The sequence below is a fragment of the Grus americana genome, chromosome 9 (assembly GCF_028858705.1).
Source record: "Grus americana isolate bGruAme1 chromosome 9, bGruAme1.mat, whole genome shotgun sequence".
Lineage (NCBI taxonomy): Eukaryota > Metazoa > Chordata > Aves > Gruiformes > Gruidae > Grus > Grus americana.
In genome coordinates, this window is record NC_072860.1 from 6,108,429 (window position 1) to 6,120,647 (window position 12,219).

A 12,219-nucleotide genomic window follows, 5' to 3' on the forward strand; every position below is an offset into this window, starting at 1 on the left:
CTTTTCTTGACCTTACAATAGCTTTCATACAGACAAAAAGAAAATCTCATAACCTCACTTACATATATGGATAAGCAAGGAAAACATACTCTTCAGAATCACTGCCTGTGCAACTTGCATGAAATTTAGTACACTGCTGTTGTCCCTCAGAAGCTCTTCAAGAGGAAGAGAGGACCAGGTAAGAGGATTCTGTACTGGGCCGGTACAAGTCCAGGGCAGACATTCAGACATAAAGACCCTATGTGCACCTAAAGGATAACCTTAGAAATACAAAACAGATGCACAGAAGCCTGATCTGCTGATATTCCAGCACTGCTGGCAGGCAGAGTACAAGCAGGCTGCACAAGCATGCCTGGTGATCTACTAAGCCACTTACTAGAGTACCAGATCACTGTGCGCATGCTCAGGCATGTGGATTCCCATGTGTTCGGGTGCTTTCCTACTACACATGGTTGCTGGCTCTCTGTCACCATGAACAGAACGTGCTCTAAAGAGTAGCTTCAGAGCCTCTGCCCAGCCTTTGCAGACATACTCAAGCCATCTGATCCTTCTTCATTTCTGTGAAATAAAGTATGGCAGAGACCAAAGTGGCCTGGGGCCACAAGAAATCCCCAAAACAGATCTCAAAATCATTAGCCTATGAAGTGTGTTTTTAATGCTGCCTTCTCTTTTCCCATGCCCTTTAAACATAGTTCACAGTAGGAAGTATCTCACCTGTCGCTAAAAAGAAACAACCCTCCAAAAAACCCCTCTACATGTCAGGAGGTGGAGTTGTTCTTTCCTAACCAACAACTAGCAAGCAAAAGGTTTTCCTTACTACCAACAACACATGCAACATTAACAGCCTGGCCCCCGCTACCGCAGTGGTGAAGTTTAAGGCAGCAGCTAAGCAGGAGAGGGGACAGACACCTTTCACACAGCAAACAAAACATCGGTGGCACTACTTTCAAGACCTCCATTTTCTGCATCCAACCTTATCTGTACCCAAAAGTGCAAGTCAAAGCCCTTCAGAGTAATAAAATTATATCACAAAGAATAATACAGCTATTGACTCATTTGCTTTCCAGTGCTTGACAAGATAGGTTAACATAATAAATATTCAAGCAGTTTAAACCTTGCACAATAGGGATAACTGAACGTGGAAAGAATGAATGCAGCAAGACAACCCAGTTAAAAATCTCTGTAATCCACCATCCTCATAGAGGAATTCTAGGCCATGCAACCAAAAGTGGACACAAAAATTCCTTTTCAGAAACACCTGATTATCTGGTAATTATGGTGTGGTAACTTTATGAGTATAATATAGTGTCTACAGGACATTCGTGCCAAGTATTACACAACACCTTGCTAAGTACATGATGTTCCCTTCTAACATAGGCCAACCATAGCAACCCTATATAAAACATTACAGTTGATCTAGACTAGTGATAATTTACTCGTTCTACTGGCTAGTGGTAATCTACTTGCTTTTAAACCACCCCCAATATACCTCGTCCCACAGTAACTTGTTCATGTGCTTATACTTTAAGGGGTTAAAAAAAGCTTTTTCTGCAGTAAAGCACATTTGAATATTGTAAATAAGAGAAATAAAGGTGTGGCAAGAACCTAGGAAAAAGAAAATTGGTTTATCAGTCTGTATCTAAACCAAACACTTCCTGGTCCTAATGAAGTCTAAGGAAGAAGAAAGATCCAGAACTCTATTTCCAGTTGGTTTCTCCATTTCGCTCTATTCTCATAGTATGGCTAAACTCCATCAAAATCTCAGTTTACTCAAAAAATGTGATTCTTCACAGGGGAAATTTATTACTATATAAATGTATTGTCCAGGGACAGGCTCAAATAAGTTTATTTGATAAACTGAGTTGTTACATATTTTAGTCTTATGTCTGGGAAAAAAAAAGTGGAAAAGTACGGTATTATTCCAAGAGCTGCCACAATATACTGTCTCTTTAATGCCTCTCTGTGGAAATCCAAAAGTAGTAAGAGTAAGCTGTAAAAATAAAGATTACTTAGATTTTCACAGATAGCATTCATGTGTTAAAACAAATATAGGAATCCTACAAGTAGTCCTACCAACTGACAAATAAACAGAAAGCCCAGCAAAACCAAGCAGTCTGTGGATCATAAATGAAACCAGAAAACTTGCTGAATTTGAAGAAAGTGCACAGAAGCCAAAATCCTGCTTTCCTTGCCTTGACCTTCTGAACTATATCAAGCTGAACTATACTTCTTCACAGTGCAGGACAGGCCACACTCTTTCACTGCGGTGCTGGACACTTATACCAACTACGCAAGTAAAGCATTCTCCCTTCTACCTTGAAATAAACACCTGAAATGGCCAACACCCCACCAAAACAAAGATATTACATTTTTCTTCTACTCTAGGCCAAAAGGGCCTCTCTTTTCCATTATGTCTTATTAGTGAGGTAAGCAACCCCTACAGTCCAGAACAAAGATTCCACACCTCAGGACAGTACCCCCTAATCTCAAGGCTAACAGCAAGTCTTGCATGAAGCGAGGACATGGCCGAGTTCTCCAGTGAAGCTTCCTCACTTTGCAGAAATAATGCAAGTTTCAGTAAGAAAGGTCAAAAAGAAAAATCACAAGAGCATGCAAACACACACAAGCGTAAGCAAGAAGGAACTTGATGTTTCAGCGCAACAATGCAGGCACTCTCTCTAGCATGAATCAAATTCTAGGCCCTGCTCCCAAATTTTCTATTTAAGAGCCACTGTGCATAAACAGCACCGTGCCCAAGGCTAAGAAGATCAAGGACACACACAGAGGCATGCTAGAAGGTATGAAAAGTTTGAGATTGATTCATCAAGTTCAATGCCCTCAAACTATCTATCTAACATACAATAGGATCCATTTATGGGATGGGGCCACACCATCAAGGCCTTAGCTGTCAGCTCGACATCCTTAAGTTTTATCAACAACCCTACATTATCAAAACTTACCATTTGCATTCAAGTAGATATTCATCACCACCATCATTACGATTACTTTGGATTTTACCTTGACAATAAGCAAAAGCCAGCTCCAAATGATAACTGCAGTTTTGAAAAAGTGTTAACTAACACTGTCATCTGTAAATAAACTCTGTGGTTAAAATTATACTAGCAACTTGAAACAGTTTCTCGCTATACTAAATCAGTTTTTTACTCTACTTTTGACTTGACCAGACAATCATAACACTAGAATCATTACAGAATTTCCATCTTTTCCTCTTTACTTGCAAATACATAAGTGGTAACTATTGAATCTCAGATATACAAGACTGTAAATCTTAGATTCTTACATCTGGAAAAGAAAAAGAAAGACATCTCACAGCCTAAAAACATAAACCAACATGTTTCTTCAAAATTCTTCATATACACTGTCTCAGCCAAGTTACTGTTTCCCTAGAATACAATTTCAAAGTGCTTCAGTTTCCAAATTCCAGAGACCTCATACTGACCTCTTGGGGGGCTTTTTAAGCTCCTGTGGTACAGGGAGAAATACCATACCCTATCCTAACCTATTACAAAAAGTCAGTTGTAAAGTGTCAGCTTGACTGTTACCATACTGCTCATCTATTTCCATGAAACTGTACTTACATAAACTGTTTTGTAATCACACATGTAATAGCATGCAACTAATGTCAACAGCAGCACAACCACACCGTCTCAAGGAACAACATGTCCTTGCAACTATAGCCAACACAAAAAGGAAATCGACAGCACCTGTTGCCTACTCTACCTGTAGCTCACGCATCTCAGCAGCGTGCTGAGGTTCTGTTACTTATCGCCACACAATTCCTCACGTGAAAAAAGCTACCCGTACAGCACTGTCCCCTCGAGGAGGACGGCAGAGCGCGGGGCCGCGGGCCATGCTCACCGGACAGGAACGTGTGTGTTCCCCAAAGGTGCTACCCGCGCCCTATTTCGGCTCCCTTCAAACCCTGGCGCTGACCTTTCGCACAGATGCGGCCGCAGCCCGCACCCCGCAACCGCGGCCGCCAGGGACGCCAGAGCGGAGCCCCGCGGCAGCGCCGAGGGACCGGCCCCGCCGCCACCGGGCCCCCCATCGGCCGCGGGGCGGGGAAGTCACAGCCGCCCCGCCGCGCTCCTCCTCCACACCGGTCTGACCGCCGCCCCACGGCGCCACCACTACGGGCCGGACGCGGGCGGGGGACACCGCCGCCCCCTCCCGCTCTGAGGCGGGGACCACTGCCGCCCCTCGGCGCCCCGGCCCCACACGGGCGGGGGGGCGTGACACAGCCGCCCCTCGGAGCCCCCAGCTCCCACCCCGGCCTGAGCTGGGGGGCCTGTGCCCCGCACCCCCGGACGCCCCCTCCTGGTCCGAGATACGGGGGGACCGTGCCACACTCACCCCCGGAGCCCCCCGACCCCGCGGCCCGGTACGAGGAGGAAGTCAAAGCCGGCACCCTCTTCCCCCGCTACGGTCTGAGATCGGGGGGGTGGGGAGGTGTGTCACAGCCGCCCCTTCGCCGGTTTGAAGAGATCCCCACCCGCCCCTTTCCCGGTGGGCCCGGGGGAAGCAGCGGGCCGGGCCCCGCGACACTGCCCGCCCCACCGGCGGCCCCGTCCCATCTCCCCGGCAACGGGAGAGCCCCGGCGCGCGGGGGTTACGTAACCTCGGCCCAGCGGGCGGGGGAGGAGGGTGAGCCCCTCTGCCCCTAACGGCTGCTGCCGCCGCCGCCACCCCCTCCCGCCACCAGAGCCGCCGTGGACCCCCCCCCAGCCCCGGCCGGTGGCGGGGAGAACGCCCGGCAGGGCCCGACTCACCGCATACACCACCTCCACCCAGCCCGACACAGCCCGGCACCGACTTCATACAGGCAGAAACGTGACTGAGCCCGGAGAGCCCGCCCCGTCCGCACGGCCATTGGCCAGGGGCGCGTGACGCTAGCGGGGGACGGCGGCGGGGGCGGGGCGCGCTCCTCTCCCATTGGCAGCGCCGGGCGCCGCTCATTTTACATAAGCCTCACGTGTGGCACCATGTTTCCACCGGCAGCCACGATTGCCTCCGAGCCTGCCCCGCCAGTCTGCCCCTCCCCCCACCCCTCCCCCGCCTCGGACGCGTCCCTGCGGGACCACCAGAGCGCTCACCGCCGGCACCGGGCAACCGTGCTGCCTTCTGCCGCTGGCCGCTCCCGCCCCTCCGCCCGCGCTACCCCTCCGCCGAAGGACCGAAGAGGGCAGAGGTTACATCACGCCTGAGGGAAGTGGCTCCGCCCCGCCCCCTCGGAACCGCCCGTGACGTCAGCGCGCGCGCGCCCGCCCGCCCGCTGGGTCGGCGCGCGGGAGACCGTTGGCGGCCGGGCCGCGCGCCCGCCAGCTGAGGCGGGGTGGGGCTCGCGCTCGGCCTCGGGGCCCGGCCGCCAACGGCCGCGGCGCGCGCTCGGCCTCGCTGAGGGGAGAAGCGAAAGGGCGGGGCGCGTTGCCCGGGAGCGCCGTACACAGTCCCCACACAGCGCCCGGCCGCCTCCCGGCCCTCCCCGGCGGCGGAAGGGTGGGCGAGGGGGGAGTCGGCCCGCCCGCCGAGCGCGATCCGATGGTGGGGTCAGGAAGCGCTCCTGCCCTGCCGGCAGGAAAAGGCCGCTCTGGAAGAGGTTTATGCACGGCCTGGCGGGAGCCCGAGCTGAGGGGAGAGGGAGACCGGCCTAGCCGGGAGAGCTTCGCGCTCCCGGTGCGGAGACAGCAGCTGGAGCCTTCGGAGATTGCCCTGCCGGGGCCAGCCAATGGCCTGCCGGGGGCCCGGTTCGCTTACATAAGGGAGAAGCGCCCGTATCCCGTTTCCTGGTGCTGCCGCCCGTGCTTGGTGCACGCCCTGGAGTTTCGAAAGTGACCCCGCGTAATGTTCAGAAGTTGCCGGGTCACAAACCAAAGTGCAGGACAGGCGAGCATAGAGCTTCACCTTTATTCGGCACTATCCAGTTAGCATCAGTTTGAATAACTACAAAAATAGTTAAACCAAGAGTTTGCGAGGCACTAAAGGTATGTACTGTGCTCTTGTAGAAAACTAACTCCCGATGTGCTAATTACCATATGATTACTTTCCATTCCAAACGTATAAGAAACAATTTTTCATATTTATTCAAAAAGATTAAATCTTTTTCCCTTCTGTTCAGGCAAAATGGTCAGAAAGTATTGACATTTCCCATCATACAGTAAAAAAAAAATACTAAAAACTTTATTGTGACGTTGGTCTGACAGGTTTTTGCTCAGGCCCCTGCGCCATCCTAAATTGTGGTGAGAGAGATCCTGGGATTTGAGTTGCTACAGTTCAGCAATGAGATTAACCACTGGTAAATAGTTCATCATGTTGAGTGGCACTGTTCTAGTCTCCACATCTTCCAAGGCTGAGCAGAGCAATCAGTAGCTGAGAAATTAATGATAACTTATCCATATTCTGAACTTCATTTATATTCATAGACATACATGACTGTGCAAAGAAGGAACAGAGGACATGCCAAAGCTCTGTCAGTCTTGATGTGAATACAGCAGTCTGGCGTAACAGCATTTTTACACTTGCTGCATATGTGCAATTGCTCCATCAGATGTAATGCAGTAGAGAGCCATCAGGGCTTCCACTGTTTATCTGCAAAATGAGGTTAATGCCGCTTCCCTCCCTCACTGTGGTGTTAGGGATAAGTCCATTAGGTACATAGATATTTAAGCTATGACTGTTACAGAAACAGCCTGTGAGTTAAAGTACTGTGGAGTATTTAACTCCTGGAAAGGAGAGGGGGTGGGCAGCGGAAGCATTAGAACCAGATTCAGCAACTGGATTTGTTGCGATGCACAAGTCAGCTTATCAGGATCCCCTTCTTAGTTTGCACTCCTCTGAGGAGTCTGATTTAAAGACTAATCCTAATTAGATATTCTCTGTGTAGTTTGGTCAATTTAGCGTTCCTGTTAGGAGTTCACATCCAACATTTTGTTGTCTTTTCTGCTTAAGTTCTCTGCTGTAGGGTTGGTTGGGTTGGAGGGATGTAAAAATGACATTCTTGGTTTCCATGGGATGTTGTTTTTCATGTTATGTGCCAAAAATACCCATCTCTGGCTGTATGCTAAAGGCTATACCTCTTACCACAGATTCAAACTAAGACACTTCAATCAAGGCAAAACTTTGAGGTCCCCGCCCACCCTGTCAGAGTGCAAGTGTGAGGAGCAGGAGGCCAACTATGGCACCACACTAGAGCTGAATGGGTTTCCAGAACAAACAGAATAGGAGACGCATTCTTCACTGTAGCAGAGCATGCCAGTTCTAGCAGGCAAACAGTAATCACCACCACCAGAAATAGCCAGTACCTTTTCCATCCTAGTAACTACTAGAGGCATTGCTTGACTTCTGCTTATTTTAAAGGAATACTAAACAGTTATTTTGGACAAGCTTACAGGAATAATTTTTAAGTTCTATTCCTGCCACCTCTTGGTGTTTATAGCTTTATTTAATTTACCAAAACTTGGGAAAAACAGTGTTACTCAAAATATGATAGTGCATCTTGAACCAGTACAGTCCAGTTTTTTCTATTGTGCCAGTTTTCTGAGAGTTGCAATTGTGTATAAATACAAGTCATCCCAGGCAACACCAGTATGAAATAATAAGGAGGCAGGGACATGGCTTCTAGAGGAGTGAATATTACTACTGACTCAATGGCTCATCTGCTAAGAAACAAAGAAAAAAAATAGTTGTAAAATGCTACAGGACAAAACTGTTTTGATTTTAAGGTCACCCTACCTAGTAAGTAGCTATAGCATAAGGGTTTTAATAGCAGCATGAGTAAAATGTTTGTGTGTGCGTACATAAAAAGTTTTAAAGAACACAAAGATTGTAACAAAAACATGAAAAGGGTTGTGGGGGGTTTTTTCCAGCTTTGTTTATTTTTTGGTATTCGGTTGTAACACTTGCAGCATGGTGAGAACAAATCATTCAAATATAAGGCAAGCCCTTTATATACATCTGTTTCACCATATAACACACCACATCTCACACTAACATTCACCCAAAGTGGCTTTTAGTTGGTGAGGCGGGGCACTGTCCTGCTTTAAATGCTACCTGGCTCCCTCATTTGGTTTCACAAGGCAAGTATCAGTCTGTATGAAACACCGTGGAAGACAGCAGGCCTTCTTTAGCAGGGTCCATCCGTAAGCAGGCAGGTTTGGGCCTTACCGTTTTCTTTTAACTGCACAACTAGCATTGCTCAAACTGCACTACTAATAGGTAGTTTCCACATGCTATTGAATCTCTTCCTTCCCTAGCTTTTTTTCCAGCATAGTATCTTTCTGAAATCACAAAACATTAAGAGGCAGAACTAGACTTTTTCTTTTTTTTTCTTTTTTTTTTTACTGCAAGGATTTTACATGGGGAAAAAAGTAATTTAGAAAAGCTTTTCTTTTTTTAATGAAACTCCCCCTGCTTCTTGCACTTTCCAGTATTATCAGAACTTTACACACACACACAAAAAATGCTGAATCTTTTCCCAACACACTTAAAAAAAATAGAATTTTTACTTAACAAAAGTATTTCAATCAGTTCTGACAAGCAGCAACTTATTGACAGCATCAACATTTTTTGGGGAAAAAAATCATCAACTCTTTCAATGGGAAAAAAAAAAAAAAGAAGAATTTGAAACTTCCTGAAAAACTACTTGAGGATTGCTTGCTTGGGTTTGCTACTGTTAAAGAAATAGGGCTCATCTTTTTCAAGTGACTATGCTTCCCTAGCCACTTGTCCACTTGCAGAGTTACCTGCATAAATTATACCACAGCACTGATGGAACTGTCTATTGTTTTAAAAAAAAAAGAAATTGCAGCTGGAGCCCACGTCTAATTCTTCATTTCCTAAGTCTAATTACTCATCATTTACAGTGACGCTGACAGTCATTGATTTTTGTAAAGATCCGGAAAGGCTTTTTTAATAATGAGCAAAAGGCGTCACTGTTAACTGTGAGTACAGACAAAGGATGAGGGAAGGAAAAAACCCACTTTCCTCATTACCAGTGAATAATATATGGACAGATTTTTCTAAAAGCATTACAAAGTGTAGCAACAAACTACAAAAAGCAGAAAGATACCAATATCCATACAGTCTTGAAAACTCTTTGATTAAAATGTAAAGGAACGTAAGAAACATGGTAAAGACCTCCAACTCAAGCAGCAAGTTCCTGAAAAGTGCTGCAGCTCAGAAGTCCTCTGCAAAGGTGTATGGCTGTCCCCGGCCAGAAAACCTTTCCTAAAGAGTTCTGGGGAATGTAGTTTTTCATTCTATCCCCATTCTTACTGTTTTCTAGTTATTTTTATTAAATTCGGTTTCTGTTGGCAATTTCAGTGCAATTTTAAGTTGCAGATATCTTGAAAAGTAACACATAAAGGAGCCCTGTATTGTTCTGTTTTAAAATGACTAGAAGGATACAAATGGAGGGGGTGTATCTCATCACTGTAACTACATGCGCGCTGATCCCCAAGTCCATTAACATGATTTCAGAAGCAAAATACAGCTCTGAGCACTCCGAGTCTGGGATCCTGCTGTTTAGTGTGTATTAGCAACTCATTTTCTGCAGTAAGCCTCACAGAAGGCTGAAGAGAACCTGAAATTGAATCCACAGTGCTGAAAAGGGCTTTTAAGCTTTCTGTATAACTCAGAGAGTGCTAGTTTGTGATTTCACAGTCTACCTAAGGTGATCAAAGACCTTACACCTCCACCAAAAGGAACAGTCCAACCATCTCCATTGAGTTAAAAATTAGAGATTATGCAACTGTATTGTCAACCAGATTAGGAAACTGATTTGACTGAAAACATCCCATGACAGAAGTTTTTGGTTGGATCACATCACAGCTGCAGGAGCACAAAAGCCAAAACAAAACAGGATGGAAGAACATATTTTGGGCTGGAGACCTATTGTACATGGAATTACAGAGTTAGACACTTAAAATGAAATGTGCATGTTATCAGACTAGCATAAGAGAGCTAGTAAGAGAAGCCAAACAGAAAAGTGCATCCTCATTCCTGCCTACTGTGTTGGATTTATACATGCCCTGAAAGAGACTGCCTCAGGCTGGGGTTCACTATTCAAAACATCCAGACGTAGATGCCAAAGACAACTTTCACAAGGTTTCTGAGCTAAGCTAACATTTCGCTTTCATCAAGGGGGAGCATTGCTGTTCTTCGACCCATCCTTGCCACCACTACCACCTTGCTACCATATACTGATGGTTATGTGGCCTTGACCCTTCCTTTTGTGCACTCTGCTACTTACTTGGGCCCTTCAAAGGCTGAGCCAGTTCAATTTGTTAATCTGTCAGAAAGCTTTCTGAGTTAGCTTCCTGCCTGTTAAGCAACTGAATCTGATCCCTTGGTGAGAAAGTACACTTCCGAGTCCATGCATGGCATGGATAGGGCATGGGAGACCTCTTTTAAAGGCAGTGAGACAATAGAATAACATTTCCACGGCTTTTGATACCTGAGGCACACTACTTTCTGGATTAAACATGGCCACACGTAGCAGAAGTCCTTGAGACACCTGGCTTCCTCAACACACACCTACACAGCCAGGCCTATGACCTGGTGCTGGCCCTGTAACACAGTGTATCCCAGTCCTTGACTCCTCACAACCACTGATTCCTATGCACACTCTTGGTATTGGTTTAAACTCTGTATTTACTGATGAGAGTCAGTTTACTGACCTCCATCGCACTTATGATCTCCTTTTGGACTCTACTAGAGTGAAGCGTTATCAGTCTCTTACAAAAATTGAGTGAGAGACACACCTTTAAAAACAGAATAAGGACAGAGACAAGATCTGGGTACTGGCTTTCCCACCAGTGAGCATTTATTTAATGAAAATTGTATAGTCATTACATAAAATGTTGGACTAGGTCTTGGCACAGGAGTGGAGCTGGACACTTTCTTATTCCTCGGTAAGCTCCCAGTCATTGTGCCATGCTGCAGCTCTTAGCTGCTAGGAATCTAGAGGCACGCTTCTTCCTTAATTTGTTCTCATTTTTAAGAAATAGATTATAACATTAACAGAATATAACATTAACAGATTATAACAAACATTTGTGAGAAATTAGATGCTAAGTAGCAGACTAGCTAGAATCTGTTTCAACACACCTACAGCTCTCCTCATCTTAATCATAGATATAATTTGAACCCATCAGGCATTCCTTCTTCTAAGAATAGTAATGGTAGATCAGTGATTTATAGTTGGTGAGGAGGGAAGAGCCAAATTTTAAATGAGAAAGACCCTCTTTCTGTATATTTCTGAAGGTGTCTCTTAATTAAAAACACTTCATTTTCAGATTGAGTTTCCCATTACTGTTCTGCCTCAATTAGTTTTCCAGTGTTAGTTCACACATGAGCTGCTTTGAACTGAATGTTGCTGCTACTGAAGTCAGTGGAAGCTTGGTTTTGTTTTCAGGAGAGGGTGTATGCTGACTGGCTGACTTTGCTTCAGGAAGAGAAGCCTGACATACCTGGCCACACTACTGGAAAACAAAGTAGGGATTTTGATAAGCCTTTCAGGCACTGCAGAAGTCCCTTGTGGACTAAGTCAATTCAAGATACTTCAGTAAATAAAGTTTCACAGATTGTGTCCATAAATAAATTAGAAATTTCTGATAAGCAATCAGAAATTCTTTTCTTTTAATAAATTAATGGAAAAAGAGAAAAGACAGCTCAGTTTGCACCCTGTCATTGATCCACAGTGCCAAGAAGTGACAGATTGATACAAATTCTATCAGGATAACTCCCTTTCATTTAGATCGCTTTGGGAGCTTGCTCTAAAGAATACAGTAACTGAAAAAAAGAGGGCAGAAATCTTTCCCATCTTTGTGGATTATCTGGTGTTTAGTTGGTATTAACTACAGCCCTTTCCTCAGTGCAGGTCTAGGGAGACTTCCCTCATTTACCTGGTTTCCCAGGTATATAATTTCTTGAAAATTATGTAATTGAAATATCCTTGAGACTTCTTCCTATCTGTCACGTTTGTAGACACTGGCCAATAAATTTATCAGGTGAATGGGGAGAGGCAAGCAAGCAGACAGAATCAAAGCGATCACATGAACCTTAATTACATAGAAAAACACTAAAATATAGTACTCATTGTCATAATGAGACACATTCTGTCCACTTGTAACATATGATACTCAGTTAACAGTAGGAAGCTTTGGAATTCAGTGCTTCTGTTATGTGACTAAACAATAAAAG

General features: G+C 45.5%; 1 protein-coding gene across 20 annotated transcripts in view; it reads right to left on the reverse strand.

The window, feature by feature from the left end:
• Positions 1 to 5,218, reverse strand: part of PER2 (period circadian regulator 2) — a 51,576-nt gene extending 46,358 nt beyond the window's left edge. For 11 of the 20 annotated variants that reach the window (XM_054834726.1, XM_054834719.1, XM_054834727.1 and 8 more), the window contains exon 1: positions 4,791 to 4,874. The gene's annotated coding sequence lies outside the window, so the exon portion shown is untranslated. Of the gene's footprint in view, positions 1 to 4,374; positions 4,636 to 4,790; positions 4,875 to 5,114 lie in introns of those variants that run through there. The other 9 variants (XM_054834712.1, XM_054834723.1, XM_054834717.1 and 6 more) reach the window with 7 other exon arrangements.
• Positions 5,219 to 12,219: the final 7,001 nt, after the last annotated feature.